Here is a 26,517-nt window from a genome sequence, read left to right as displayed (position 1 = left end):
AAGGTTGGGAATATATAGAATGGGTTACTCCTGGGCAGGGAATGGGTTACTTTCTGAGTGAATAAGAAGGAAGCAGAGAAGAGAAAGAATAGGCATATACCAAGGAAATCGAAAGAGAAAGTTGGAGTGGGAAGCTAGGGAAAAGAGAGAGGAGAGAAAGATGGGATTAACAGAGGAAGAAGACACCCTGGGGAGGAGAAGAGAGCTAGAGAGTGGAGAGAAAGTGAAGGAGTAGGAGAAAAGGGAGCCATGGGACAGATGGATCTATTATGCTTATCAGAGAACCCAGCATCGCTAACTCTCATAAGTGTTCACCTCCCCTAAAGCAGTGGTCTCCAACCTTGGGCCTCCAGATGTTCTTGGACTACAGCTCCCAGAATCCTTCACCATCACCTCTGCTGGCCAGGATTTCTGGGAGTTGAAGTCCAAGAACATCTGGAGGCCCAAGGTTGGGGACCACTGCCCTAAACGATCTGGTGGAGTACCCCAGAAAACCCTACTAGCTCATTGACTTTTATATCTAATAGTATTTCTAAGAAACAACCACTGTTATATGATGAAGGACCTGAGGAAGTGGTAATGGGGTAACTACCTCTGTAGTTAAATAAAGATTTGATCATTAAACCTGAAGTTTCCTCATTTGTGGCTGAGAGGTCTGGGGAAAACCCAAGCATTGGATTTGAATCCACTCGCAGTAACTCCTTGAAGACACTTGCATGTAATAACAACTGCCTATGGTGACTTCTCAGCTGAAGCAATTTGTTACTGAAATGTACACTGATGAAGTTACAACAATGGGTGTAACTCCTCCACATCCTTTACACTACAATAGCCATACTCTTTGACAGTCATACTGTCTGGGACCGATAGGAGCTGTAGTCTAAAGTTTCAAGTTTGGTGTGTAGCTTGGTTTGTGAAGTTTGAAACATTTGTTGAATAAAAACCTTGGTGTCCACTTTTTGCTCTTTCTCTGTATCAGAGGTATCTTGTAAACTTTCTGAGCTCCTCCTTCATCACAAAACCAGTGCAATGTTTCCTCTCACTACTCACCATTCTTCCCCCCTCCCTCTATCCCTCCCTGGCCACAACTGAAGGTAAACACTCCATTTAACTTAGAACAGGTAGGTTAGGCTTGGAGGGTATGACTAGACAACCCCACCACCATCATCTTAATGACTGAGGAGAATGTATTCGTGAAGGCTTTCATGGCCAGGATCTAATGGTTGTTGTGGGTTTTTTGGGCTCTTTGGCCGTGTTCTGAAGGTTGTTCTTCCTAACGTTTCGCCAGTCTCAACAAAAAAGAGGAAAGTGTGAAGCTCAACAAAACTTGGCTCCCAGCTCTCAAAAATACAGTGTGCAAAAGGTCAACAAACTCTACCCAGCCACAAGGACAGGGGATCACTACACACAAAAGACCAACTAATGACACCCATCAACCACAGTGAGAGATAATCTCTTCTCCTTAGCACAACAATACACCCACAACAAGACACACTAATCACCCATCTACAGAAAAAGACAAAAGCCTATCTCATAGCCATATATACTGCACTCCCAAGCCAACTACACCAGAGCACAGAGTGCTGTCCTCTGAAGATGCCGGCCACGGAGACTGGTGAAACGATAGGAAGAACAACCTTCAGAACATGGCCAAAGAGCCCGAAAAACCCACAACAACCAACGACTGAGGAGAAGTCTGAATTCAGATTTTTAAGTCCCGCAGCACACCATGTGCACAGTACCTCACAGAGAGGGCCGATCTTCAGGACTCAGACCCACCCACCTCCCTATAAATTATTAACAATGACAAATGTATCTGAGCATGTGCAGAGAGGCCTCCCCTCTCCTCAATTAGACCCTAAACCCCAGAAATTGGAGAAGAACGGTTTCAAATGAAAGGGTGTTGTTCTCAGAGACTCTGCTTCCTTTTTCGAAAACAAACATTGTTTCTGCAACTATAAAAACCTCACCCGGAAAAATCCTATTCTTGCTATTTATTTATTTATTTATTTATTTATTTATTTATTTATTTATTTATTTATTTATTTATTTATTTATTTATTTATTTATTGGACTTATATACCGCCCCATAGCACTACAAGCACTCTCCGGGCGGTTTACAATTTTTAATTATACAGGCTACACATTGCCCCCCCAGCAAGCTGGGTACTCATTTTACCGACCTCGGAAGGATGGAAGGCTGAGTCAACCTTAAGCCGGCTACCTGGGATTTGAACCCCAGGTCGTGAGCACAGTTTTAGCTGCAGTACAGCGTTTTAACCACTGTGCCACGAGGCTATCATTTGCATTCCCAGCCATACAGTCCAAAAGAATAACACTTTATCCAAGAATGGAATGTTTGTATCAGGAAACAGATAGTAGCCTAACTACTGTATTTATAGACCAGCTAGACTGAAATGAAAAGAGTCCCTCATGCTTAGGCAGTGGCGGCAGCAGCAGCAGCTGTATTTCAGTGCTGGGTGAAAGGCACCAGTGAGTGGCATGCAGGGTTAACCTGGCCAGTGCAGGGAAAACAGAAGCCTGTTTGTGTTGGTATTCATTCACATGCCCAGAAGGAATGGCCAGCTAATGGCACCATTGTCTGCAATATGCCTGTGAACATCCAGAGCAAACCTATAGTGTGGGGAGAAAACAATTAACTAACTGATTAAGGTAAGAAGCCCAGAAGTGCAAATCAGATTATGAAAAGGGAAAGGAAGGTGAAAAGGTCAGAATATTTGCAGTGTTGCTCAAGTGATAATGCCGTCCTGAACTTATTATTATGCCTGCTTTTCTGGTCAAATGAAGTCAGAATAATGATTAAGACTGGTCTATCACTGGGCAGAATGAAGTGGTTACTTCAGGATGCAGATTGGGGGTATCATTAAAGGGCAACAAATGGTTCATAACATAATGTATTAAGATTGTATTTCTTTTTATTTCTGAGAATGGAGAGATTTCCAGTCTGCAAGATTTCCAGTCTGAGGTGCTACAAAAGCTTGAGAGGCCAACAGTATCACAATGTCTTCACAAATCCAAAGAAAGCAAATATATCAGCCCAGCAGCACTTCTCTCTCCCTCCCTCTTTCTTATTCTCTGCTGTTTGACTATCTACATATCATTTATCATTTTTGGGGAGGTGGGGGTGGAAGCAGACTGCCATGAAGCAAAATTATAGCTAAGGCAGGATTTGTTGTTCTCGCCAATGTAAATTAATTTGAAGGGATGAGATTCAGTCTTATTTTCTCTGTCTTCTGAGCTGAGAATTCCTGGAGAGAAGTTGCTGAATGGTCTGTAAATCTCATTGGCGGACAAAGATCTGTCTCTTCTTATTACATGTGTGATTAGTCACTGCGTGGTTATTCCAGTTTTACCCTGGGCTGCCATGATAGATATCATTGGAGGCTTTGTAGCTACCTAGGGGCTTGTAGATATGGAAGAAGAGAGGGTGAGGAGATGGGAGCCAAGAACTATGCAAGATGGGAAAAGTCAGAGCAGATGAAGAAGGATATTAATGGTTTTTAAAATAATTTTTTTTACTGCTTTTTAAGTTCCCAGAATACCAAACCTGTACAAATATCTGAGATTATTTTCTGTACATAAATGGTTGACAAATCAAAATAATAAATAAATAAATAAATCCAGGTCCTTCCCAGATGTTGTCCTGCTCCTTGTGCTTCTGTAGAAATTGAATTTTCAGAAGGATGGATTTAGATTTCTTTGCAGGGCTTGGAAGTAACACATTAAAAGTAGTCACATTGCTTGGTAATAACATTTTAAAATTTAACTATGCCACTTTTCAGATTAATGAGAGCCAACATCATTACTTTTAAATATTTTAAGGGGGAAAGGCAAACATTTGCAGAGTTTCTGTAATGAGTCATATTTGTTATTGCAGAAACATTACTTTTCGTTAGAGGATTCAAAGAAGCTGACCATTTTAGTCGGTTTTCCCCCTTAAAGATAAAAATGATAGTAATGCTTTAATAATGCATTCTGTTATTTGTCACCCCTGATCTCTGAGTAACATGTTTCTCATAAGAATGCATGACTAATAAGTTCAGTGCTGTTTTTGGAAATGCTCTGGAAATTGATCTTGATCCAGTATAGGCCCTGCCTTTTTCCAAGCTCTGGTTTGTTTGGGGTTTTTTGTTTGTTTATTTGTTTTTGTTTTGGGTGAAAACAAAGTGTGGTTGATTTTTATGTTAAGAAACTGCCAGTACAAAGCAGTGAGCAGAATAGAATGGGGTGGTGGTGTCCCTGCATGCCAGCACTTCACTATGGGGTAGAGAGCAGCTATTGATACTCTTAGGAGCTTCTCTCCCGTTGCAAATAGCAGACCTATGGGGTGGGCAAATCAGATTTGAACTGCTGTGCAGGCAAGGAACTGAGATGCTCATCCTCAGTCCGTTGTCCTTATTTCCCCACTCCTATGACTCTTTGTTGAATGGAAATCGACCACTTGAGGCCAAACCACATGGCAAACATCATGTCTGGTTTGGCCTTGAACAAGTTGATTCGGCAGAAACAGCCTGTGCTGGACAGGGGCCAAGATCCGTTTCCAGAGGCATTCCAGAGAGATATGTAAAACGTAGGAGAAAGGCTGAATTGAGACAGGGTTAGCTAACAGCAGAAAAGAAACAGCATGTAGAAAATAATGACCACATGGCTACCCTTTGGATTTTTTAAAGAAGTAATCCATTGCACATAAATCTTGTGGCATCTTAAGGACTTCATTTGTCATATGCTTTTGTGGACTGAAGTCCATTTCATCTGATACATCTGAAGAGGTGAGTTTATGAAAAAAAATATGCCAAATAAAACCTGTTGGGTTTTTGTGTGTGTGTCACAAGACTTTTCATTGGTTTGGCTGCAACAGACTAACATGGCTAACATTACGGAAATCATTACAAATTAGCAGTTACTTGTTATTAATTATTTTTCCCTGATAGAAAAGATGTAACTGCATCATATAATGACTTCAGCTTAAGGAGTGATAAATCCACACATTTTGCAATTCAACTATAACATTCTAATTACTTTTCTAGATATATTGGTCAGTAATGGAGAAGGAATGGTTGAACTATCTGCTCATGTTTTTGTCTTCTGTTCTGCTCCTCTAGGTGTTGAGCTGATGGCAAGGTAGACAGAAAGAGATTCCATGTGCCAATGGCTTGCAGCATTCAGATGGGTTTGTTTAAACATAACTAAAAAGATCCATTTCAGTTACTTTTGAGAAACACAGAAACTGAAAATTATTTCTTAAAAATGCCACTGTAATTTAATGTAACAAAGCAAGCCTTAAGCTGTCAAGGCTCCTTCTGCTGTCAATTACTGGTATCATGAAATGGTTTAATAAGTGAGCCACTTCAGGATATTGGCAAATTGAACACTTTCTCTGCTCTTCAGAGGAGGGAAGTGAAATTATTATTTTTTAGTCTGCTAGACCAGTGGTCCTTAACCTTTGTTACTCAGGTGGTTTTGAACTGCAACTCCCAGAAACCCCAGCCAGCACAGCTGGTGGTGAAGGCTTCTGGGAGTTGCAGTCCACTGTGCTAGATCATCACTGATGTGCTACATCACTTAGATAGCTTTTTTAAAAAAAAATTCAGCTGCAGGCAGTTTCTGAAGGAGAACTTCAGGCAAAGCAAAGAAATGATCACACCAAACGGCATATCACACTTCCATCCAAGTGACCCTATTTAGACTTCACCAGCCTACCAAAAGGGCTAATGTGGATAAGCCCACAATTGGACCTTTTGGAGGGCCACAGGACTTTTTCTACTCAGGAGGTTTCAGTGTTCCTGTAAGCTCAAAAGAAATTTTAGTGGGCCCTGAAAATTGAAGCATCTTTCATGGGGAAATAAAATTAGGGGACAAATTATGACACAGTAAAAGCTTCTGACCTTTCTTGCTACACTACAACCCCTCATATCAGTTACAATGCTTAGAGAGAAGAACTATATTATTAGCATCTGTAGTAAAGATAAAGTATATCTACCATGGTCCCTCCGAAAAACGCATGGTTTGGAAATCCTGAAGAAGCTGCTAAATCCTGAAGAGTGACAAGTGTTAAGCCAAATTTCTCAGAAAGTAATTTTCTGAAAAACATTTTGAGTGTTCTTTTTCTCACTCTCCTGGAAATAGAAAAATTATTACAGAATTATTACAAAATTGTACACCTTTTAATTTTATTTTATTGGCTACATGTTCATCACCACTAGAGATGGGAGCAAATAAAAAATGAATTGCAATATTCATTGAAAATTGCAGATTCATCAAGAATTCATCACTTTGTATTCATTCAATACAGAAATCCTGATGAATACAAAGTGACAAATGTTTTACCTGGTGGAAAACTAAGTACATCCATTCCAAACTCCTCCGTGCCTGTTAGCAAATGAAAGTACATCTCTTCCAAACACCTCTGTGCCTGGTAGCGAAATAAAGTACCTCAATGCCTTCCTACCTCAATGCCATCCACCTCTGTGCCTTGGTGGCAAATTATGTGAGATGCCTCTGTCACTTTCCTGGGGGGGGTACCCACTTTGTGGGTGTATAAATTGGACATCCAAAACCCAAACTTCATGAAATTTGGAGGGACTGTAGAGGAGAGTCAGGTGATCTTTCTGTTTAATTTTTTATCTCTAGGTGCCTGGGGAGCACTTTCCTGATGAAACCCAATTTGTTGGTGTATAACTTGGACATCTGAAATCTAAAGCTCACCAAGCAGCTTGCAGAGAAGAATCAGGAGAAGTTTCGCTGTGAATTTCATTTCTCTGGGTATATGGGAGACATTTGATAACATTTTAAAGTAAAGACAAATCAACAAATTGTTTCATCGATGCATTGGGAAAAATGCACATTCATGATTCATCGACCTTGATGAATTACAAATTACAACAAATTGCTGTTTTTTTCCAATTTGTGCCCATCTGTGGTCATCACCCAGTGTCCTGTGGAAAAAGTGGGAATCTGACTGCCAGCATAGTTGCTGTTGCTGCTGCTTGCAATGCCAGTACCAGAAAGAAATCATTTGGGGAAAAAGGACAAAGCTGTGCTACAGTCACAGCTATTATTGATTCTCACCTCTGATTAGTTGTTGGATAATTTGTTCTTCTGAAAATAACTGGGTGATATAGTCCCAACAATTTATCTTCCCAGAAACAGAATAAGAATTTCAAGAGGCCATTTGCATGCAGTTATAGTGGCAAACAGTATTAAACTAAACTCATTAATACTCACTTGACAAAGTCTGGGTTAGCAGAAAGAAATCAGCATGTTGCTTTGATAGGGAAGCAGAATATGAGATCTGTCCCACTGCTGTCAGGAATTATTCCAGGGCAGCTTGTTTGTGAAATGCTTATTCCCTCTCACTGTGACAGAACAATCTCTTTATAGCATGTGAATCTTTTGTAGTTCTTTTAAGGAATTGTATATTTAAAGAACCTGGTAGTGTCAAGATCCTGCAAGAACACTAAGCACCCAAACAAAACAATTTTGAGCAAAAAACTTGTATAATGGCCCAAAAATGAACAATGGTTTGGAAGCTTCCATTTTAAGGCAATATTTTGTTATAGAAGGATTGAGCTCTTGCTTGTTGATTCCACATGGTTCGTCCACACATCTGTATATTATCATGGTGGTTTTAAGCATTTTAAAAATCCACTTAAATTAATATATTTCATATTTCCTTTATATGTTTCAATATCCATTTTGAATAGATTTTCTCACAACTTACACAGCTGTAAACTTATATAGCTAGATATAGAAATTTCTAAATTATGTTTCCTGAAGTATGCATTTTCAATATATATTTAATCTCAAATGTATGGACATCTAAATTATTTTTTCTTTAAACATTTATTTTCCAATATGCTTTGATGTACTTTTGCAGCCAAGAACTGGAGATAGGCAAACTCTGATGTTTCAGCCCATACTTTAAACCAGAAGGTATGGATCCAGCTAATTCTTTTAGACACGTCTGTCCTAAGGTCTTTCTCAGCTCACAGACACTCATTCACCGTACTCTTAGGACTAACAGTGATGTCTCAGTTAAATAGCTCAGCCTGAACCACTGTAGATTTTTCATATCTATTTATTTATTTATTGGGCCTAATTTTATCTCACTTGTCAAACTGAGAGGCAACGTGCGAGGCAAGTTCCCAAAGGAAGTAACAAAACATAAAAGCATAGCAATGTAACAAAAAAATATACTTTAAACAAAATTATGCTTTTAAAAAGCATACACCACAGACAAAAACAGTTAAAAACCAAAAACACAGAAGCAAACTAATAGCCACAGCTAACAAAAACAGCGTAATAAAACCATGCATCATTAAGACAGAAAAAAACAAACAAAACACATTATCTTGTCTATTCACTATTCAATTAAAAGACCCATGTGAACCAAAAAAAATTGAATGGGTGCCTTAAACTTAAAAACAAAGGTACCAATCAAATCTCCCTGGTGGCAGCACTTTAATACATTTAATACATTTAATACATTGGCCTGCTGCCAAAGGAAAGACCCATGCAGGTTGAGCTTATTGTCTAGGGTGCTTCCTCACTAGTCATGATTATCAATATTGATGCAACTCATGTACACCTCAGACTGCACATAAGGTCCAAAGCAACCACTTGCACTCCCATATTTGTCCCTCGCCACAACCTTCCTAATACAGACCTATCACTCTCTTTTTAAAAAAACACAATACTTACAGCAGAATCACTTGTATCACACTGAACAACCTGAGGCTGTCTGATTTTGGAAGCTAAGAACATCTGGTGTGTACTTGAATGGGAGACCACCAGGAAAAATCAGGAATTTCCAGATAGAGGTTGGAAGGAATCTCTCCTGCATCCTTGGAAAGCTGCTGCGAGTCGTTGCTGACAACAATGGACTTACACAGATCAATGTTCTAACCCAATATAAGGCAACTTCCTGCATCCTTAATCCATCCATGCACAAACTGAGTCTAGTGCTACTGTTTCTTGTGTGGCCAGAGGCTTGTTGATAATGTTGGTGTTGGGTGAATGAGCATAATATCACCTCTCCAGCCATTCTGGCATGTCCCTTTCTACCTTTTACAAGGCAGTGATGAAAAGTTTTTTGTTTTGTCCTGTTCAATAGTGTCCCTGAAAGTTTCTTCCCTCTGCCGTTTCATGTGTCCAGTTAAGCATAAGGGAGGTATAACGTAGGAAACTGAGCCGTTAACTCAATTGAAATCTAACTTTCTGTAACTGGAGGCCATTGTTACATGCCGTGCACTCTGGAATGATTGAGAGCAGGATCTGGCCCTCCTCTGTATGGCTACCTTTCAGGGATCTGAAGAGTGCTACCATACCGCCCCTCAGTCTTCTTTTCTCAAGGCTGAATATGCCCATGTTTTCAGCCTTTCTTCATAGGGTTTGGTTTCCCGTCCCCTGATCATCCTTGCTGCTCTCCTCTGACCTTGCTCCAGTTTGTCTCAAAGAAGTTGCTCTGGGTCTTCTCTGAAGGAATCCGCACCAGACAATGCACATGATTAATACTCATTATTCATCATTGGAACTGTGATTACCCATGGCTAAGCTATCACTTTCCAAAGCTCAGTTAGAGGAGTGAAAATAATGTATAGTGCTTGAATCCACTTTGAAACCCCTTTTGTACATCCCCATTTGTGCCTTCTTCAGTTTTCATCAGAAAGTGGGAAGTGCAGTTGAGCATGATCAGTCACAGTCCCTGTCATCAGTGATGGGTATTTCCTTTCCTTTCCCTCCACCTGTTTCCAATGGAAACATTTCCATTCTTCCTTCCAGGTTGCATTGGTACCTTTTCCAGGAGAGGTGGTGGTCAACCTGAGTCATATAGATGGGCCCAGTGGATGCTGTAGCCACTGCATGCCATAACACCAAAAGGCTATTAATAAACACTGCATGCATGTACACACACACACATATATATATGCACACCACATGATATGGTTAGTGGGGAAGATGATGTGGTCCTGAGGGTTAAAAAAAAACAGGGTGTGGGGGACACTCCTTTCAGGGAACTTTTAGGAGATATTCACACAAAGGTGAACCATTTTTTTTTTAAAAAAAAATCTGTTTTCTCAAGAGCTCCACGGAGGTTGTTCTTTGACAACAGAGCTTACCAGAGCAGTGCAGAAATATGGGAGACTTTAAGCAAAACAGCTCTCTGTGTGAAAAAGAGAGGCTATAGAACAGAACTTGTTCTTTTTTGGCATGGAGTGATACCCACCCACTCATACATGGAAACAACGTTAGTGTGGTTTCTTGTAGTTTTCCTAGAGTAGAGATGGGCAGTTGTGGACCTCAATATATTTTTGAACTACAGCTCTGTGAGTGGACCCCATCACTCCCTCCATGATGAGGGAGTAGGTTGTGGTAGAATTGGGACTTTATTGGGAACAAAGAAAGGTGGAAAGATTATGCATAATCAAAAGTTCTTGCAGAATTAGCCCCTGCAGGATGCGGGGGTACTGGGGTTCCTTGCAGCACCAACCCTCTCTGGGCAATAGCAGAATCTAGAACAGGGCTGCCCCCTGGAGGTCGGCTGTCCTTCCAGTCCGTATGCCTCTCTGGTTTTCAGAGGGATGAAACAGAAACGAATGTCTCTGCAGGCTCAGGCCCCTTCAAACTCTCAGTTCCAATGATGGCCGGGCTCCTCCCTCAAGCCTCTGGCCTTAGTCCCAGCAATGGAGTAGATGGCCAGGAGTCACTTCACTCCCTCCATGTAGAGAAAACTGCTCAATTAGGGCAGGCAGGCAGGCAGGGGCCCCTCCTGGCTTCCCTAAAGTCCAGGGAGTCAGCTTGAGAAAGCAGTTGGGGAAGGAGGGGAGCTAAGGACACATTCTGTCCTTCCCAGATCCCTCTCAGGGTCTGAACCCCACGCGATCAGCTTTCCTGGGTTGGCAAGGCCCTCTGGCTCCCTCCCAGCTCCTCTCCTGGTAACGAGGCTTTGTTCTCATCAGTGAGAAATTCCAGGGCATCCTGCCAAGTGTCAGTGTGTTCTTCCTCTCCTGAGCTCTCATCTTCCCCCTCCTATTTCTAGCTCAGCAAGAGCACCTTCACCCTCTGAGGGGTGTGTCTGGCCCCACCTCTTCTCCATGGGCCCAGGTATCTGTAATGGGGAGAGCATTTCTCCTGTTGTAGGAGGCTGACCACTCTGCCAGCCAGCTGCAGCTGGCTCACAAGCTCTCGTGATCCTTCACGGCTGGCTGTGCAGGCAAGAGTTGATAGGAGTTTTAGAGTGGGGTGGAATCTTGGAGCAAGACAGTTTCCCAGCTTAAAAAAAGCTCATTGAGCTGGACTGTTAGGACCACCAGTTCGCAAAACCTATCCGCTCCTTAGGCAAAATAAGTGAGGCAGAAGGAGTTCCCCAATACACGTGCAAAAATCCAGCAGATGAACTATGAACTGATGGAATGCTCTTGTTGATTATCATTGTGCAAAAGGATGTAAACCATGAACAATTATGTGGAGACCCTTTTCAGCTATTAAACCCAAGTTATGGAGTGTCCTCACCCAAGATGTTCACTTGGCACCGAAGGTAAGATCATTTGGGCATTAAGTTCAAATGTGGTTCTTCAGCCAGGCTTTCAAGCTGATTAGGATAAGTTATCACAAACTGGCTCCATCCTACTGGGTTATGGATTTTTATTCATTTTCATAATTGGCTCTTTTGGACTGTGTTATATTTATTAAAGTTTCCTTTATTGTCTATACCACTCTCTGAAGTCTCTAGATATGTGGGGAAAATATAGATATTTTAATACATAAATAAACAATAAACAAAATTTAGTTCAGCTTACTGATAATGTGGTTTGTTCACAGGCCAGGAGGCAGAGACTCTCTGATTACTGTTGGGTAAAAAATACAAGGTTATTCTATGGTATTTCACTTAGAGGCCATGTGACCGTGTCTTTGCTGTCTTGTTTAAAAAACAATGTGTTGTTGCTTGATCAGAAGTCAGAATAACCATCCTCATTCTTGGCTGATCTTCCAGTTGACCCATACAGAGCACAAGATGTATGACTAACAAGAACGGGTGTGTGAAAGATTCAGGAATTATTTTGATTGGCACATACTAATTTCACAGTGCAAGCCTATACATGTCTATTCCGTAAGTCACACTGACAGCTCATACTTCAGTATATTGTATTTTATATTCTTCTAGGTTCTTTTTATTACAGTGGATATTAAATACATTAGTTCACAGAATGATTACTTTGGTAGCACTGTAATAAATCACAGTTATAATTCTCCTAGATCCCTGCTTTTTCCTCACACTTCTAGGTTAGGTTTTCCTTCAGAAGTAGATTATTTTCCATGACGTTTTAGCTCCTTTTCTAGAGAACTGACCATAGTTTTGAATCAAGATATTTTTGCACGAGACCTTAAGCAGTTCTTGCATCAGTCACTTTGTCATGTCAATGTTCAAGCTATATTAGCCAGAATACTCATTTGAATCACAAATGCCTACTTTCCCACTTTCTGTTCTGCATCAACAGCAATCAGATGTTCACACAAATGAGCAAACTTTTAAAGGTACAAAAGCCATTTCAGTCCCTCATGGATGAGAGACAGTTTCCAGGGAATGGCATTTCATATGAAGTCTGTCATGTTTCGTTTTCTGATCCATGCCAACTTAACAGCCTGTGTGTTTTGTCCAAGGCAACAGTTCCAGACAATCGTTATACTCCAAAAAGGGAGAACTGCCATTACTTTTTTATCCATGTGTGCATTGTTAGGTGTAGCTTGACAGCTGCACACTGAGTCTGTGGCCTCCATCTTGGGACTGGGTTTATATACATACCTCAAGACTACAACCTCTAACTCAGTGGTTCTTAACGTGGGCGATAATGCCCCCCAGGGGGCGATTTCATTTTTCAGGGGGGCGGTAGAACGAAAAGGAGTGGTGTGGGGCGCTGGAGCAGAAGGGGGGCAGTAGGGGGGCGCTGGAGCAAGCCAAACCTGTGAAGATGGCTGCAGCCGTTTTACAGTGTGCATGAATATATATTTTCCTCCAATTCTAATTTAGTTTCAGACTTTTTGTCTTGAAATTTTTAGTTCCTGCATTTGTTTTTATGCCCTTTTTATATTTTTTTTGCATCTTAAAATTCACTTGCAACGAGATCATTAAATGTTACTTTTCTGGGGGCATTTCATTCTCTTGGAATTTAATTTTGTTTTCAGGGGTCATTGGATTTAAGTGTCTTAAATAAATAAATAAATAAATAAATAAATAAATAAATAAATAAATAAATAAATAAAATATATCATCACTGCGGGGAGGGGGGCGATGATAACTTCTTCAATGGCTCAAGGGGGTGTTTCTTTCAAAAAGGTTAAGAACCACTGCTCTAACTCCACAGTTGTTGTATCACCAGCCTGGTGAAAGGATCTGCAGGATGCAAACAGCCACACATTTCGGTGGCCATTTAGTGGTTCTAATCAAGTTGTTATCCATCTCTGAATTTTGTTTGTTTTTTCCCATGGAACTTTACAGCTACCTCTTTCCCCACTTTAAATTGATTGATTGATTGATTGATTGATTGATTGATTGATTGATTGATTGATTGATTGATTGATTGATTGATTGATTTGATTTCTATCCCGCCCATCTGGTATATCATAACACTCTGGGCGGCTAACAGCAAAGGATATACAATTAAAATAAAGTCCATAAACATCATATACTGGCAAAACTGACAATATACCAAAGATAATAAATGGTAGATAGAAAAAAGGAAGAAAATTAGGTCTAATCAGATTACATGCTGGCAAGAGGGAAGGCCTGGATGTAGAGCCATGTTTTTACTTGCGTTTTAAATGTACCCAGCGTAGGGGCCGCGCAAATAATGTTTATATATTCAGTAACACCATAGCAATGATATACTGAAAATGCAGTTGTACCCATTGTGGTGTAGTTGATAGACTGACAGAATATGACTCAGGAGGCTGCTCAACTATGGAGATGAACTGGGGGGGTGGCACTGAGAAAACCACTCCTTGAATACCTCACATACCTTGAAAACCCAGTGAGGGTCACTAGAAGTGTGAAGAAGGGGGAAAAATCCCAAATGTACAATTACAAGATGGGTGATACCTGGCTCAGTAACGTTATGAGTGAGAAGGATCTTAGAATTGTTATAGATCACAAGATGAATATGAGCCAACAGTGCAATGTGGCTGCAAAAAAAGCAAATGCTATTTTAGGCTGCATTAACAGAAGTATACAGTAGTCTCCAAATCCCGTGAGGTACTAGTCACTCTCTAGTCAGCACTGGTTAGGCCTCACCTAGAGTACTGTGTCCAATTCTGGACACCACACTTTAAGAAGGATGCCAACAAACTGAAGCAAATTCAGAGGAGGGCAACAAGGATGATCAGGGGAATGGAAACCAAGCCCTATGAAAAAAGACTGAAGGAACTGGGCATGTTTCTCCTTAAGAAAAGAAGATATGATAGCACTTTTCAAATACCTGAAAGGTATAACTCATTGTTGTTTAATATCTATGTGAGCCCACTGGGGAAGGTCATCGGGAATTTTGCAGTTTCATGTCACCAGTATGAAGATGACACCCAACTCTATCTCTCCTTCTGCAGTGGATGCTGTCTCATCCCTTGAGCGCTACCTGGATGCCGTCCTGGGGTGGATGAGGAATAACATATTGAGGTGGAACCACAGCAGAACAGAGTTCCTTCAGGTGTGGGTTCCTGATGTTTACAGATTGAGTGCCTCCCTTTCCTTTGGGGGGCCCTACCCTCCCTACTAAGGATGAAGTACGCAATCTGGGCATACTGCTGCACCCAGCACTGTCAATGGTTACTCAGATAGCATCTGTGGTCTTCTCTGCCTATTTCCATTTCAGGCGGATAGCTCAGCTGCATCCCTATCTTGACACTGGCTCCCTCACCATGTTGGTCCATCCACTGAGAGTCTCGAGAACAACTATAATACTCTCTGTTTGGGACTAGCCATGAGGCTGATGACGAAACTTCAGCATGTCCAGAACATGGTGGCCAGTTTATTGAGTGGAGTAAATAGATCGCAACACATCTCCCCAATTCTGGCCACCTTACACTGACCACCTTTCCATTTCTGTGCCAGCTTCAAGGTGATGATGCTAACATACAGATCCCTAAACAGTTTGGGACCTTGATACCTGGCAAAATGTCTTCTTCCAATAGGATCTGTCTGTCTTACCCATACATCCCAGGCTGGGTGTTGACCCCGAGGGGAGCCAGAAGGGAGAAGACAAGGAACTGGGCCTTCTTGATGCTTGCATCCTATCACTGGAGCCACTGACCACCCAATATTTGCCTGACCCCTTCATTAGTGACCTTTAATAAACTTTTAAAACCTGGTTATTTAGACAGGACTTTCAGATCACTCTACCTACAGAACACAGGGAATCTAACAGCCGCTAAGTTAACTGATTACTGCCGTTTCAATGTTTTATTAAACGTTTTAAACATGTTATTATATTGTATTTAAGTTAGAATGTCGAATATACAGTAGGTTGTTTTTATTACTTTGAAATGTATGTTGATGTAATTTAAAATTGTTTTATTAGAATTGTTGTCCATTGTGAATTGCCCAGAGTGGCTCTTGTCCAGATGGGCAGTATAATAAATAGATAGATAGATAGATAGATAGATAGATAGATAGATAGATAGATAGATAGATAGATAGATAGATAGATAGATAGATAGATAGATAGATAGACAGACAGACAGACAGACAGACAGACAGACAGACAGACACACACACACACACACACACACACACACACACACACATACATGCATGCATGCATGCATACATACATACATACATACATACATACATACATACATACATACATACATACATACATACATACATACATACATACATACATACATACATACATAAAAGTCATAAAGTGGAAGGGCAGGATTTGTTCTTGACCATTTCAGAGTACAGGACACGTAATAATGGGCTAAAACGACAGGAAGACAAATTTAGGCTGAATATCAGGAAAATTTCTTACATGTTAGAGCAGTACGACAATGGAACCAATTCCCTTTGGAAGTGGTAAGTGCTCCAACACTGGAGCCATTCAAGAGAAAATTGGACAGCCATTTGTCAAATCTGCTTTGATATGGGTTCCTGCCTTGAGCAGGGGGTTGGACCTGATGGCCATACAGACCCCCTTCCAACTGAATCATTCTGTAATTTTATGACTTTAAGAGCACAGGCCAATGTAGCAAGTTGTCTGAAATAGCGGGCAGGAATAGGCTTTTATGTAACCCAAGGGTTCCCCCCAACCTCCTTTTTTCCGGTTCTATATGAAGATTGCTACATTTACTTAGCCTCACCTGTTTCTTTCCTGGGATCACTTCCTGTTTGATCTACCCTAGCTACTAGGAGGCAGACTCACCCTGATTTCAATAATGACTGCTTGAGCAAACAATCAGAAAAAGAAGCCAGCTTTTTGGGCTTCTGTAATAAGACATATGGAAAGCAGAGCTATCCAAAATATTCAACTGTTCCTGTCACTCATAACACCATTTATTTTGGACATGGTAGGCTTAAAGTCCTTGCTGTAACAGTTAGTACTATGTTTTTCACTTTTCCTTGTAGCAGTAGCTCCACATACTGTGTATATACTGACTGTAACATGGGTAAGAGATATAAGAACATAAGAGCCCTGCTGGATCAGGCCAAGGGCCTTCCTAGTCCACCAGATGCCTCTGGGAGCACACAAAACAACTAGATAGCTATCTCCTGATACGCCTCCCCTGCATCTGGCATTTTGAGGTATCATCCTTTTAAGCCTGAAGATGATACATCCCCATCATGGTTTGTAGTCTGCAATGGGTTTTTCCTCCAGGAATCTGTCCAATCCCCTTTTCAATGCATCTAGGCCAGATGCCATCTCCACATCCTGTGGCAAGGAGTTCCACAAACTAACAACACGTTGGGAAAGAAATATTTTCTTTTGTCTGTCCTCACTCTCCCAGCACTCAATTAGAGTGGATGTCCCCTGGTTCTGGTAATGCGTAAGAGGGAAAAGAGCTTCCCTCTATCCCCTTTATCCATCCCCTGCATAATTTTATATATCTCAGTCATGTCTCCCCTCAGGCGCCTTTTTTCTAGACTAAAGAGTCCCAAACACTGTAGCCCTTCCTCATAAGGGAGGTGTCCCAGCCCAGTCATCATTTTAGTCTTTTTTGAGGTGCGCAGACCAGAACTGTACGCGATATTCCAGATACAGCCTTACCAGCGTTTTGTACAATGGCATTATAATATTGACTGTTTTATTTTCAGTCCCCTTTTTAATGATACGTAGCGTGGAATTGGCGTTCTTCCCTGCTGCCACACACTAGGTTGACACTTTCATGGAGCTGGCCACCAGCACACCACGATCTCTTTCCTCATCCATCACAGACAGCTCAGAACCCATCAGCTGATCAATAAAGTTTTGATTTTTTTTTGTCCCAATGTGCATTACTTTACATTTTCTTATATTGAAACACATTTGCCATTTTACCACCTATTCTCCCAGTTTGGAGAGATCCTTCTGGTGCTGTTCATAATCCCTTCTGCTCTTCACCACCCAGAAAAGTTTTGTGACATCTGCAAACTTGGTTACCTCACTGGCCAAGTTTGCAGATGACACAAATTTCAAAAATTGCATCATGAGCCAGACATGGTTGGATCATGATGCAATCTTTGTACAGTACTAGTTAGTTTGGCATTTCCCATGAAGTCACCCCTCTGATAAGAATGTTTGTGCTTTATCTCTGTGAACTGGGCATCTTTCCCAGGTGTCTCTGTAAAAATATGCCTACTGGCTTCTTCTAAGAAGAGATGCTTTGAAGCAGAGGAACACCTGTCCCCACTCTCTGCCCTTCTCCATTCAACTTGCAGCCATTTTTGGGAAGGCCTTGGTTGACGGAGAGATAAGAGGCATCAACTGGAGACAGATGTTCCCACCATACTGCCACACCGCACCTCACTGATGATGTCATTATGAGTGTCACCCTAGGACGCACTCTCCACTGTCCCTTTGGACCAGTATAGGCCATAATGCATGCCAGAAAGCAAAACACAGTAGTAGTGTGAGCAAAATTGCTACAAAACGAGAACACAGCCCCTACTAGCCAAACAAAATATAACAAATATCCATTTAAAAAGTCCAGGCTTAATTGCAATTGGTTGTACCTCATGTCGCTGATGGAACGTACATTAAAATTAACAGAGGCAACTGCAGCAGAAACAGTGGGACAAATTGTGGTGTAGTTTTTGTGACCTAAGTGACTCTGTACTGCTCAAGCATTTTCAAGCCAGTTTACATTGCGGCTTTGTGTTCAAGAGCCCAGATTAAACTATATTTTTAGAACCCTTTGTTCTCCTTCCGTGCCATCCATAAACTCATTTCTCTGAATAATACATGGTAAGCTGCCCTCCCCATTTTACCTGTTTGCCAGAATTGTTATTTATATTCAACAGCCATAAGCTCATTGCTAGGCTACTACACTATTGGTATAAATACCAAATGTTCCTGCAAAAAGCAGTCCTAATCAGGGTCCTGGATCCTCACAAAAGGACAAAAGAAAACATTAATGGTCATTTCTATAAGAAACTTCCCATATCCAGCATCCTGCTGGCATATAAAATCCCAGTTAAATGAACTTGGAATGTGTATATTTAGAAAGAGGCTTCAAAGACTCAGCTAAGACTGCCACCCACTCTGTATGCAGCACAAATAGATTAGATGACCCAATACTGTTTGACTCCTCTTTCATAAGGCTCTGTAATTCTATTTCAATAAAGGCTTTCAGGGAAAAAAAAAGGCTTACGTTTCATCATTGCATTTGAAATTCAGGGGATGAAAACACTTTACATGCAATCTACAAGTAAGCAGCAGTGAGTCTTCAGTGAGCCACCTGCCAAGCATTCTTCCTATTGTGAAATTATGGAGGTGACTGAGTTTATTCTGGGGTACTAATGAAAATATTATTGTCATCACAGAGGTATGCAGCTAAAGCTATGGGAAATTCCATGGGAGCAGCCCTTTCAATCTTATGCCATTTCTGTGTATCAGCTGTTGCAGGGCTGTGACCCTCCTGAAGCTGTTGAACTGTACTTCCTGCTGCATGCTATTATCAGCCTCGCTACCTGGGTCTGATGGGAACGGGAGTCGAGCAACATCTGGAGAAACACTGGTTCCCCACCTATCAGCTGATATTTCATGCCAGACAGCCACTGACAATGCAACTTATCTGTCTGGTTGTTTGGTTGGTTTCTCTTTATTTTGTATTGATCGTATCAATGCTGCTTAATGGTGGCTTGGATGTCGGAAAGGTTTTACAGTGGACCCTCGACTTACGGAATGAATCCATATTGGAACGGTGGCTGCAGGTCAAAAAGTCTCTAGGTTGAGGCTCCATTGACCTACAATGCATTGAAAACCGATTAATGCCGTAACCGTCCATTTTTGTTCCATTTTGGGTTTTTTTCCGGTCTGTAGGTCGATTCTCCGGCTGCAAGTCGAACCTAAATTTTGCAGCCAGAGAAGTCTGTAACTCGAAAAGTCTGTAAGTGGAGCCATCTGTAAGTCGAGGATCCACTGTATATTGTTTTAATAAGTATCCATTGTTATTTCCAACTCACTCCCACTCTGGCAATGTTGTCTTATCAACTCCCTTCCTTTTAAAGAAAAAGGACTGTTCTATTCCTGTTCTCCTTCTTTCCAGAAATAACATAAAGCAATTTTTACTGAGACAGCCATTTTCATCTGTTGCAGCAAAACAAAACAAAAATATGTGATACCTTTAAGACTAATAGAATTATCATATCACAAGCTTTTGTGGATAAAAAATTCACTTCCCCAGATGGATCTAGGAGGGATGGTTCTCATGAACATGCTAGTCTTAAAGATGCCAGACAGCTGTTTGTTGTAGACTTTTGATAATCATTTTGCCTAATGTGGGGAGGAATACACAAGGGGTATGCAACTTGAGGCCTTCCAGATGTTGCTGAACTGCAAGTTTCATGTTGACTCACCCAGACATGCTGATTATTGCTAATGGATGTTGCAGTTAAACAACATCTGGAGAGTCACAAGTTAAACACTCCTGGGATAGACGGTTATGCTAGATTTCTACTAATTGCAAGCCCACTATTCAATATCGACAGCTCATCAAAGCAATGAAATTAATAGAGAATGGAAAAAATAGGCATTTCTTATCTTACTGTAGACTCCAATGGTTATTGAGTAAACTGGCAGGTAGGGACGATTCCTCCAAAAAATGGAAACCATGCATTAATTCACAATATTAAGTGGTAAGGCCTAGACAAAGAAGAATCAGTTGTACCTAGAGAATTGTGAGTTTGGCTCAAATGAGTAGTATCTGTGTCTTAAATGACTAGTTTGTTTTGGTTTAAATACTGAACACTGAAATCACACTGCAGTTGTTTGTCTCTCTCTCTCTCTCTCTCTCTCTCTCTCTCTCTCTCTCTGTGTTTCTAAAAGCTCAGTTAAAAATGGAGATTTTGTTTTTTAAAAAAATCAGTTAACACACTATGAAAATATCTAAATGCCAAATTCTGTTTGCTCACTCATTACTGTATGTGTGTGTGTGTGTGTGTGTGTGTGTGTCTGTGTCTGTGTCTGTGTCTGTGTCTGTGTGTGTCTGTGTGTGTGTGTCTGTGTCTCTGTGTGTTTTATGCTGTCAAGTTGGAACTGATTTTGTAGCAACCAGAGATGGGCACAAACCGGTAGTTTGGTTGTTCATTCTGATTCATTTATCGGCCAAACAGGTTTTTGGCACTTCAAAGCCCTGCCTTTTTCAGCGGGCGCCCACGCGGAGGCAGCAGCCTGGCGTCCCTGCCCCACTTCTTCTAGGTGCTGCCTCTCAGTGCTGCCCACCATAGGTGGTGGGGCTTTCAAGTGTCAAACAACTGTTCAGCCAATAAATGAACTGGCATGAACAGCTGAAATGGCCGTTCATGCGCATCTCTAATAGCAACCCTCATAAGACTTTCAAGGTGAGATATTTAAGGAGTGGTTTTACCAGTTCCACTCACTCAGTGATTTTCTATTGCTGAATGGAAATTCGAAGCCTGCTCTCCAGAGTCCTAGTTACTCTATCCACTACACCACACACAGTATACAGTGGGGTCTCGACCTACGGAATTAATCCGTATTGGAACGGAGTCTGTAGTTCGAAAAGTCCGTAGGAGTCCGTAGGTCGAAAATTCATTCCCCATCTGAATGCACTGAAAACCATTTAACTCATATTTGGCCCAAGAAACCCACCCACACAAAAAAATTAAAAATAATATTTTTAAAAAATCACCTTACCTTTTCCAAGTCTTCAAGGGGTCCCCCGCCGCCGCCATCGCTGCTGTTGGAGGACTCCGAGGGCTTCGGCGTGGCTGCCGGAGGCCTCTCGGAGCTCCCCCACCACCGCCATCAATGCTGACTGAGGACTCTGAGGGCTTCGGCACCGCTGCCGGAGGCCTCTCGGAGGTCCCCCGCCGCTGCCGATATCGGCGGTGGGGGGGACATCCAAGAGGCCTCCCATGGTGGTGAGGAAGGCCTTTGGAGGTCCCCCGCCGCCCCCGCCCCCACCAGGAGCCACGCCGCGCCGGGCTATCCCAGCCATGCTGGGCTATCCCAGCCAGGAGTAATTGGTGTGCAGGGATTACAGTCCAAGTCAGGATGCTAGAAATGAGACTGTGAGGACTTGCAACTCAACTCCAAGTGATCCAACACACATATGACTCTCAGTTTAGGATTGCAGGGATGCATATTCTTCTGATTGCAGCTAACCTGTTTATTTATACAGGTATATAAATTCACAGAGATATAGGGAAACCAATACATTGCTTGTCTTGCCTGACAGGGGACACAGCAAGTATGCATAACAGAAATATAAAGAATATTGACCAAAAGAATGGCAATTGATAAACAATGTGTATGTGTGTTTTTAAATGAATATGAAATTGATGAGTAAGTGCCACAGACAGTTGAGTTGACTAGCCAAGCATTGTGTTCTGTGGCTGGCATAGCTGTCCAGGCTCTCCAACCAATGATGTTTGCTATAGCATACTACTGTGGTGCCTCACTTAGCGGGCGCTCCGTTTAGCAATGATATTGCTTAGCAATGACTTTCTGGAGCGTTTTTGCACTTCGTTTAGCGATGGTCCCTATGGGCGATTTTCACTTAGCGATGGTTGGGACCATGCTTTGCATAGCGATTAAATTTTGGGTCCCCTGTTTCGCTTAACAATGGTTTAAATAGCCTCATGTTTGCTGTTTTTTAAATGGTTTTCTGTTATTTATAAAGTTTACTGTTTAAAATGTTTGAAATCATAAAGTGCACTTAATAAACCCTTTGTTAACCAAATTTGACTTTGTTCTGACTCTTTTTGAATTTGTTGTTGTATTTTTTTTCACCCACTGAGATGCATTGAATAGGTTTCAATGTATTTCAATTGGGGAACCGCGTTTCGCTTAGCGATGTTTCCTATGGCGATTTTCGCTTAAGGACGGCAATTCATTCCTATTGGAATGGATTATCCGGTTTTCAATGCATTTCAGTGGGAAACCGCATTTCGCTTAGCGATGAAATCGCTTAGCAGTGATTTTTTTGGAATGAATTAACATCGCTAAGCGAGGCGCCACTGTACTTGATTATTTTAACCTTCAACTTTAACAGAAGTTTCCAAGATTTGAACCTGTTACACTCTTGTCTCTCAGGCACTAGTAACAAATCCACAGCAGCACCCCACAGAAAAGGTTGACATAGCAATATGCACTCAAGTATCTGAGCCAACTTCCAACTGCAAAAGAATGATCCCAATAGATTCCCCCCTCCCTCATTTTCATTTAGCACCAAGTTCTGTCATCCTTTGTCAGATTAAGGCTACTCTGTTGTGCCTCTAGTGGAAAAACGTGCTCTAAAGAGTAGCAGCAGGTGGAGGTGGAGCGCAAAAAATCATTACTACTGATGGCTGGCCACCTGTGCAGCTGGGCTGCCTGGAGGAATTTTAAGGATGAAAGGGTTTTGAGGAAGAAAGGGCAAAAAAAAAAGTCCTGGCTGTGAAAATGCACACAACATGCTGGACAAGTTTGGGATTGATTGCCCCCTGTTGCGTGGGCGATAGCACAGGTAAGTGCTTCCTCTGATGTCTTCCATTAGCTTTTGGCTGCGAGTCGACAATTTTTTTTTTACACAGAGGAAAGCCTCACGGAAGTCACCAGACCCTCTTTCTGAGCAAATGCAGTTTGAATGAAGGCGTATAAAGCAAGCCTTTCCATTTTTCGCTGGGAGCGAAACACCATCACAACCGGTGGGAGGTATGTCCGAGTCAACACGCAGAGTGTGAGGCTGTCATCCTTGCTCATGTTAATTGTTATGATCTGAGGACTTATTTTTTCCCTTTTTTGGATTTTAAAAATGCTCCTCTTTTTTTAAATTGTAAAGGGTTTCATTTGTCCCTGCTCCCTACTCGCAACCCCAGACAACAACAACACCCTTTATATATATTTTGTCAGATGGATCAGATCTGTTGCTGTATTTATATATATAAATATAAATACGGCAACACATCTGATCCCTCTGACAAACTGTCCCGACCAAGTCTAACTGACATTTTGTTGCAACCCCTTGCCAGGAAATGAACTGTACTGCTGTTGCTGATGCAATTACTGTAACTGAAATGCTCGTGATGAAATGAGTGCCCCTGGGATATGTGACTTTGGTCACAGGGCATTGACAGCATAAGGTTTCATGGCTGCCAGAGCACAAACTGATCTTCTCACAATGCAAGCATCAGGCTGGACTGTGGCACTACGCTCCTGTTTATTCTGCCTTGTGTATGTGTGCATTTCTCTGTTTGAGCACGTTCAGCTGCACACCGAAGGTCTGCTGCAACACAGATAGTCTCTGAAAGAATGAAGCCATCTTTTAAACAAACAGCAGCTTGCTTGCTTTGAAGACAAAAATTTTAAAAAGGCTATGGCAGATTTGGCTGTGGAGCCCAGCTATGTACAATGGACCTACATTTCAAATAGTCACAATGGTGCCCCACTCTGATCTGATGCTGGAGCAGAGTGCATTAATGTGTGTATAAAGAGCATGGGGTAGCACTAAGGGTGACCAGATGACCATGGAGAGCTGAGATCCAAAACATTTGGAGCACCTAATTTGAAAAGCCAGTTTACAAAATAGCTGATCACTTGAAGAAATAAAACTGAAGAGGCATCAGGGCATGTACATCAGTCTTCTTGGAGTTTTATTTGCAACCTTTCATGCTGTCTGTGGTTTGAGTAAATGGCGCGGGGGGGAGGTTCTGGGCTGGGGCAATTGTCTATCTGTCTAGCACTGACCAAGCATTCCTTCTCACCTCTGAATGCAAAGAGAGCCCCACCTCTCTGCTGAGTGTTCTTTCCCCAGTCTTTAGTCTGTTGAAGTTTGTTTGTGTGTTTGCTTCTAATCTGTTCACAATTGTAAGTAATGAGACATTTTTATTCTTTCTCCTACAAATGTCCCCGAGTGAGTTATTGATTGTAAGTGCCAGTTAATGAAAAACGGGTGGACTATTTGGGGAAGTTAAAACCATTTTCCTCTTAGCAAAAGGATTTTTTACTAGAAATTCAAAACTCTGCAACAAGCGTCACACTAGTTTCCCACCTATGCCTTCTTCACTCACTGTGTACAATGGACCTACATTTCAAATAGTCACAATGGTGCCCCACTCTGATCTGATGCTGGAGCAGAGTGCATTAATGTGTGTCTAAAGAGCATGGGGTTGCACTAAGGATGACCAGATGACCAGAGTTTTGCTTTACAGTATAGTGTCCAGCATCCTGTTTAGTATTTACATATACTGTATATGAAACTTCAACTGTGGAAGTTGCCTGTGTTGATCTGATGAGGTATCAAACTTATGCAACAAGCTAAACAACTGGTCCCTCATCAGATCACCATGACAGCTTCCACAGTTGAAATCTGCACAGGTAGGTATTGAGCAGGATACTAAACTATGTTTTAAGGAATTAATTACAGCCTTCTGGATACAGAACAGACTTGCTTGAAGTGCTACTTGAAGTGCTTTAAGCATCATCATCATTCCCCCCCCCTCTGTATGTAGGTATGTATACCCTATAACTCATTAAAATACTGCTGATTTTTAAAAGGCCTATGAATTCCCTTACAAAGTAACTAGAAAAATATTATTCATTCATACCAAAAATTGGAAAGGCTGAGGTTGATTCTGATATATTCCCTGACTGCCCATTCAACCAGACATTTCACATCCGGGCATGCCAAAGGGAGGGTGATAAGTTGATTATTGGACTGGCTGAGTTCCAGAATTTTCTTTTTCCTCTTCTTTTTTTAGAGCGCCACCCCGAGTCTCCACCATACTTTATAACAAAGTGTGTTATGTCAACGTGGGACAAAGCACTGACTGTGCTGCATGGGTTTTGACTGGGTAGGTCAAAGTAGCATCCGTTCTTTAATTACTTTGCTGCCGGCCTTCATTTGTACAAGCTATTTACTTTTCTTGCCATGGGTACCCATGGGCATTCCAGAGCGCAGAGGTGCCAACCCGGCAGCACTCTGATTTGGGGTATGCAGTGAATGGGCACGCATGGGCAAGCAGACTACTGACTTGTGGATGCTGAGGAGGGGAGCTCTTTCTCCCATCCTCCTCATTACTTTTCGTTTACTGCTTTGATGGAAGGATATCACAGAAGAAACGTTTGCCTGAACTTACTTGCCTGCTAGTTTTCCCCATGGCATGGGCAGCTTTTAGGTTTGTTGTGAGTGCCAATTATTCAGTACTCCGATTTGGGCTAGATAGTCAGTGGGCACCCTTGAGGGGAGTCAGTCTTGATTTATACAGCGCGTATTTGGATACAAATCAGATGAGATAGTATTTCCACACCCCTGTTTCTAAGCCACTACCTCCAAACTCTGAGAGAGAGAGAGAGAGAGAGAGAGAGAGAGAGAGAGTGACATTGGCCAGCCCCTGATGTGTATGTCACCCCCAAGCACACATTGCGTTGCAGGGGGTGGGTGGCTCTAGCTACCACTTAATTGCTGTGATTGATCATTAGTTTCCACACACTCTCTTCTCACCATCATTTTTGGCACTGTTTTTATTACTAATATTTTTCAGGGATGCTGCAGTTTCACTGATGCTACTATCCCTCATGCTGGGACATTTGGGGAGCTGGAGGGATCTACATGTGTGTTTTATTGAAGTGGACAATGAACAATGACAATTGTGAAGTGATAGTTGGGGTTTTCCACATGATTGCTTTTGTCTGCAGTTAGTACTTTGCTGCAGCACATCTGATTCAGATTGTGTTTCTTTGATTTATGACTTACAGTCTGTAGTATGCGAATAGGTGTGGTTTCCTTTCAAATGCAAATAGAACTGGATGAGAGAGATTACTATGCTTTGCACAGTGAATGTAAGGTTTTATAAAGCTCTTA

The 26,517-nt window shown here is 41.7% G+C and overlaps 1 protein-coding gene and 1 long non-coding RNA gene across 3 annotated transcripts in view; one reads left to right on the top strand and one right to left on the bottom strand.

Annotated features, from left to right (window-relative positions):
• MYH15 (myosin heavy chain 15) overlaps positions 1–26,517 on the bottom strand; it is a 305,993-nt gene that overhangs the window by 78,868 nt on the left and 200,608 nt on the right. The gene's annotated exons all lie outside the window — the stretch shown is intronic.
• Positions 2,525–7,874, top strand: LOC110085858 (uncharacterized). 2 transcript variants are annotated; one of them, XR_002301706.3, is made up of 3 exons: positions 2,525–2,673; positions 5,124–5,191; positions 6,652–7,874. It is a non-coding gene; the product is annotated as an uncharacterized LOC110085858 (long non-coding RNA). The 2 variants fall into 2 exon arrangements; XR_013543306.1 differs by lacking the exon at positions 5,124–5,191 and having other exon boundaries at positions 2,537–2,673.

This window comes from Pogona vitticeps, chromosome 3, assembly GCF_051106095.1.
Source record: "Pogona vitticeps strain Pit_001003342236 chromosome 3, PviZW2.1, whole genome shotgun sequence".
Classification (NCBI taxonomy): Eukaryota; Metazoa; Chordata; class Lepidosauria; order Squamata; family Agamidae; genus Pogona; species Pogona vitticeps.
Note: the sequence above shows the minus strand (reverse complement) of the source record. Positions and strands in the feature narration are given on the sequence as shown.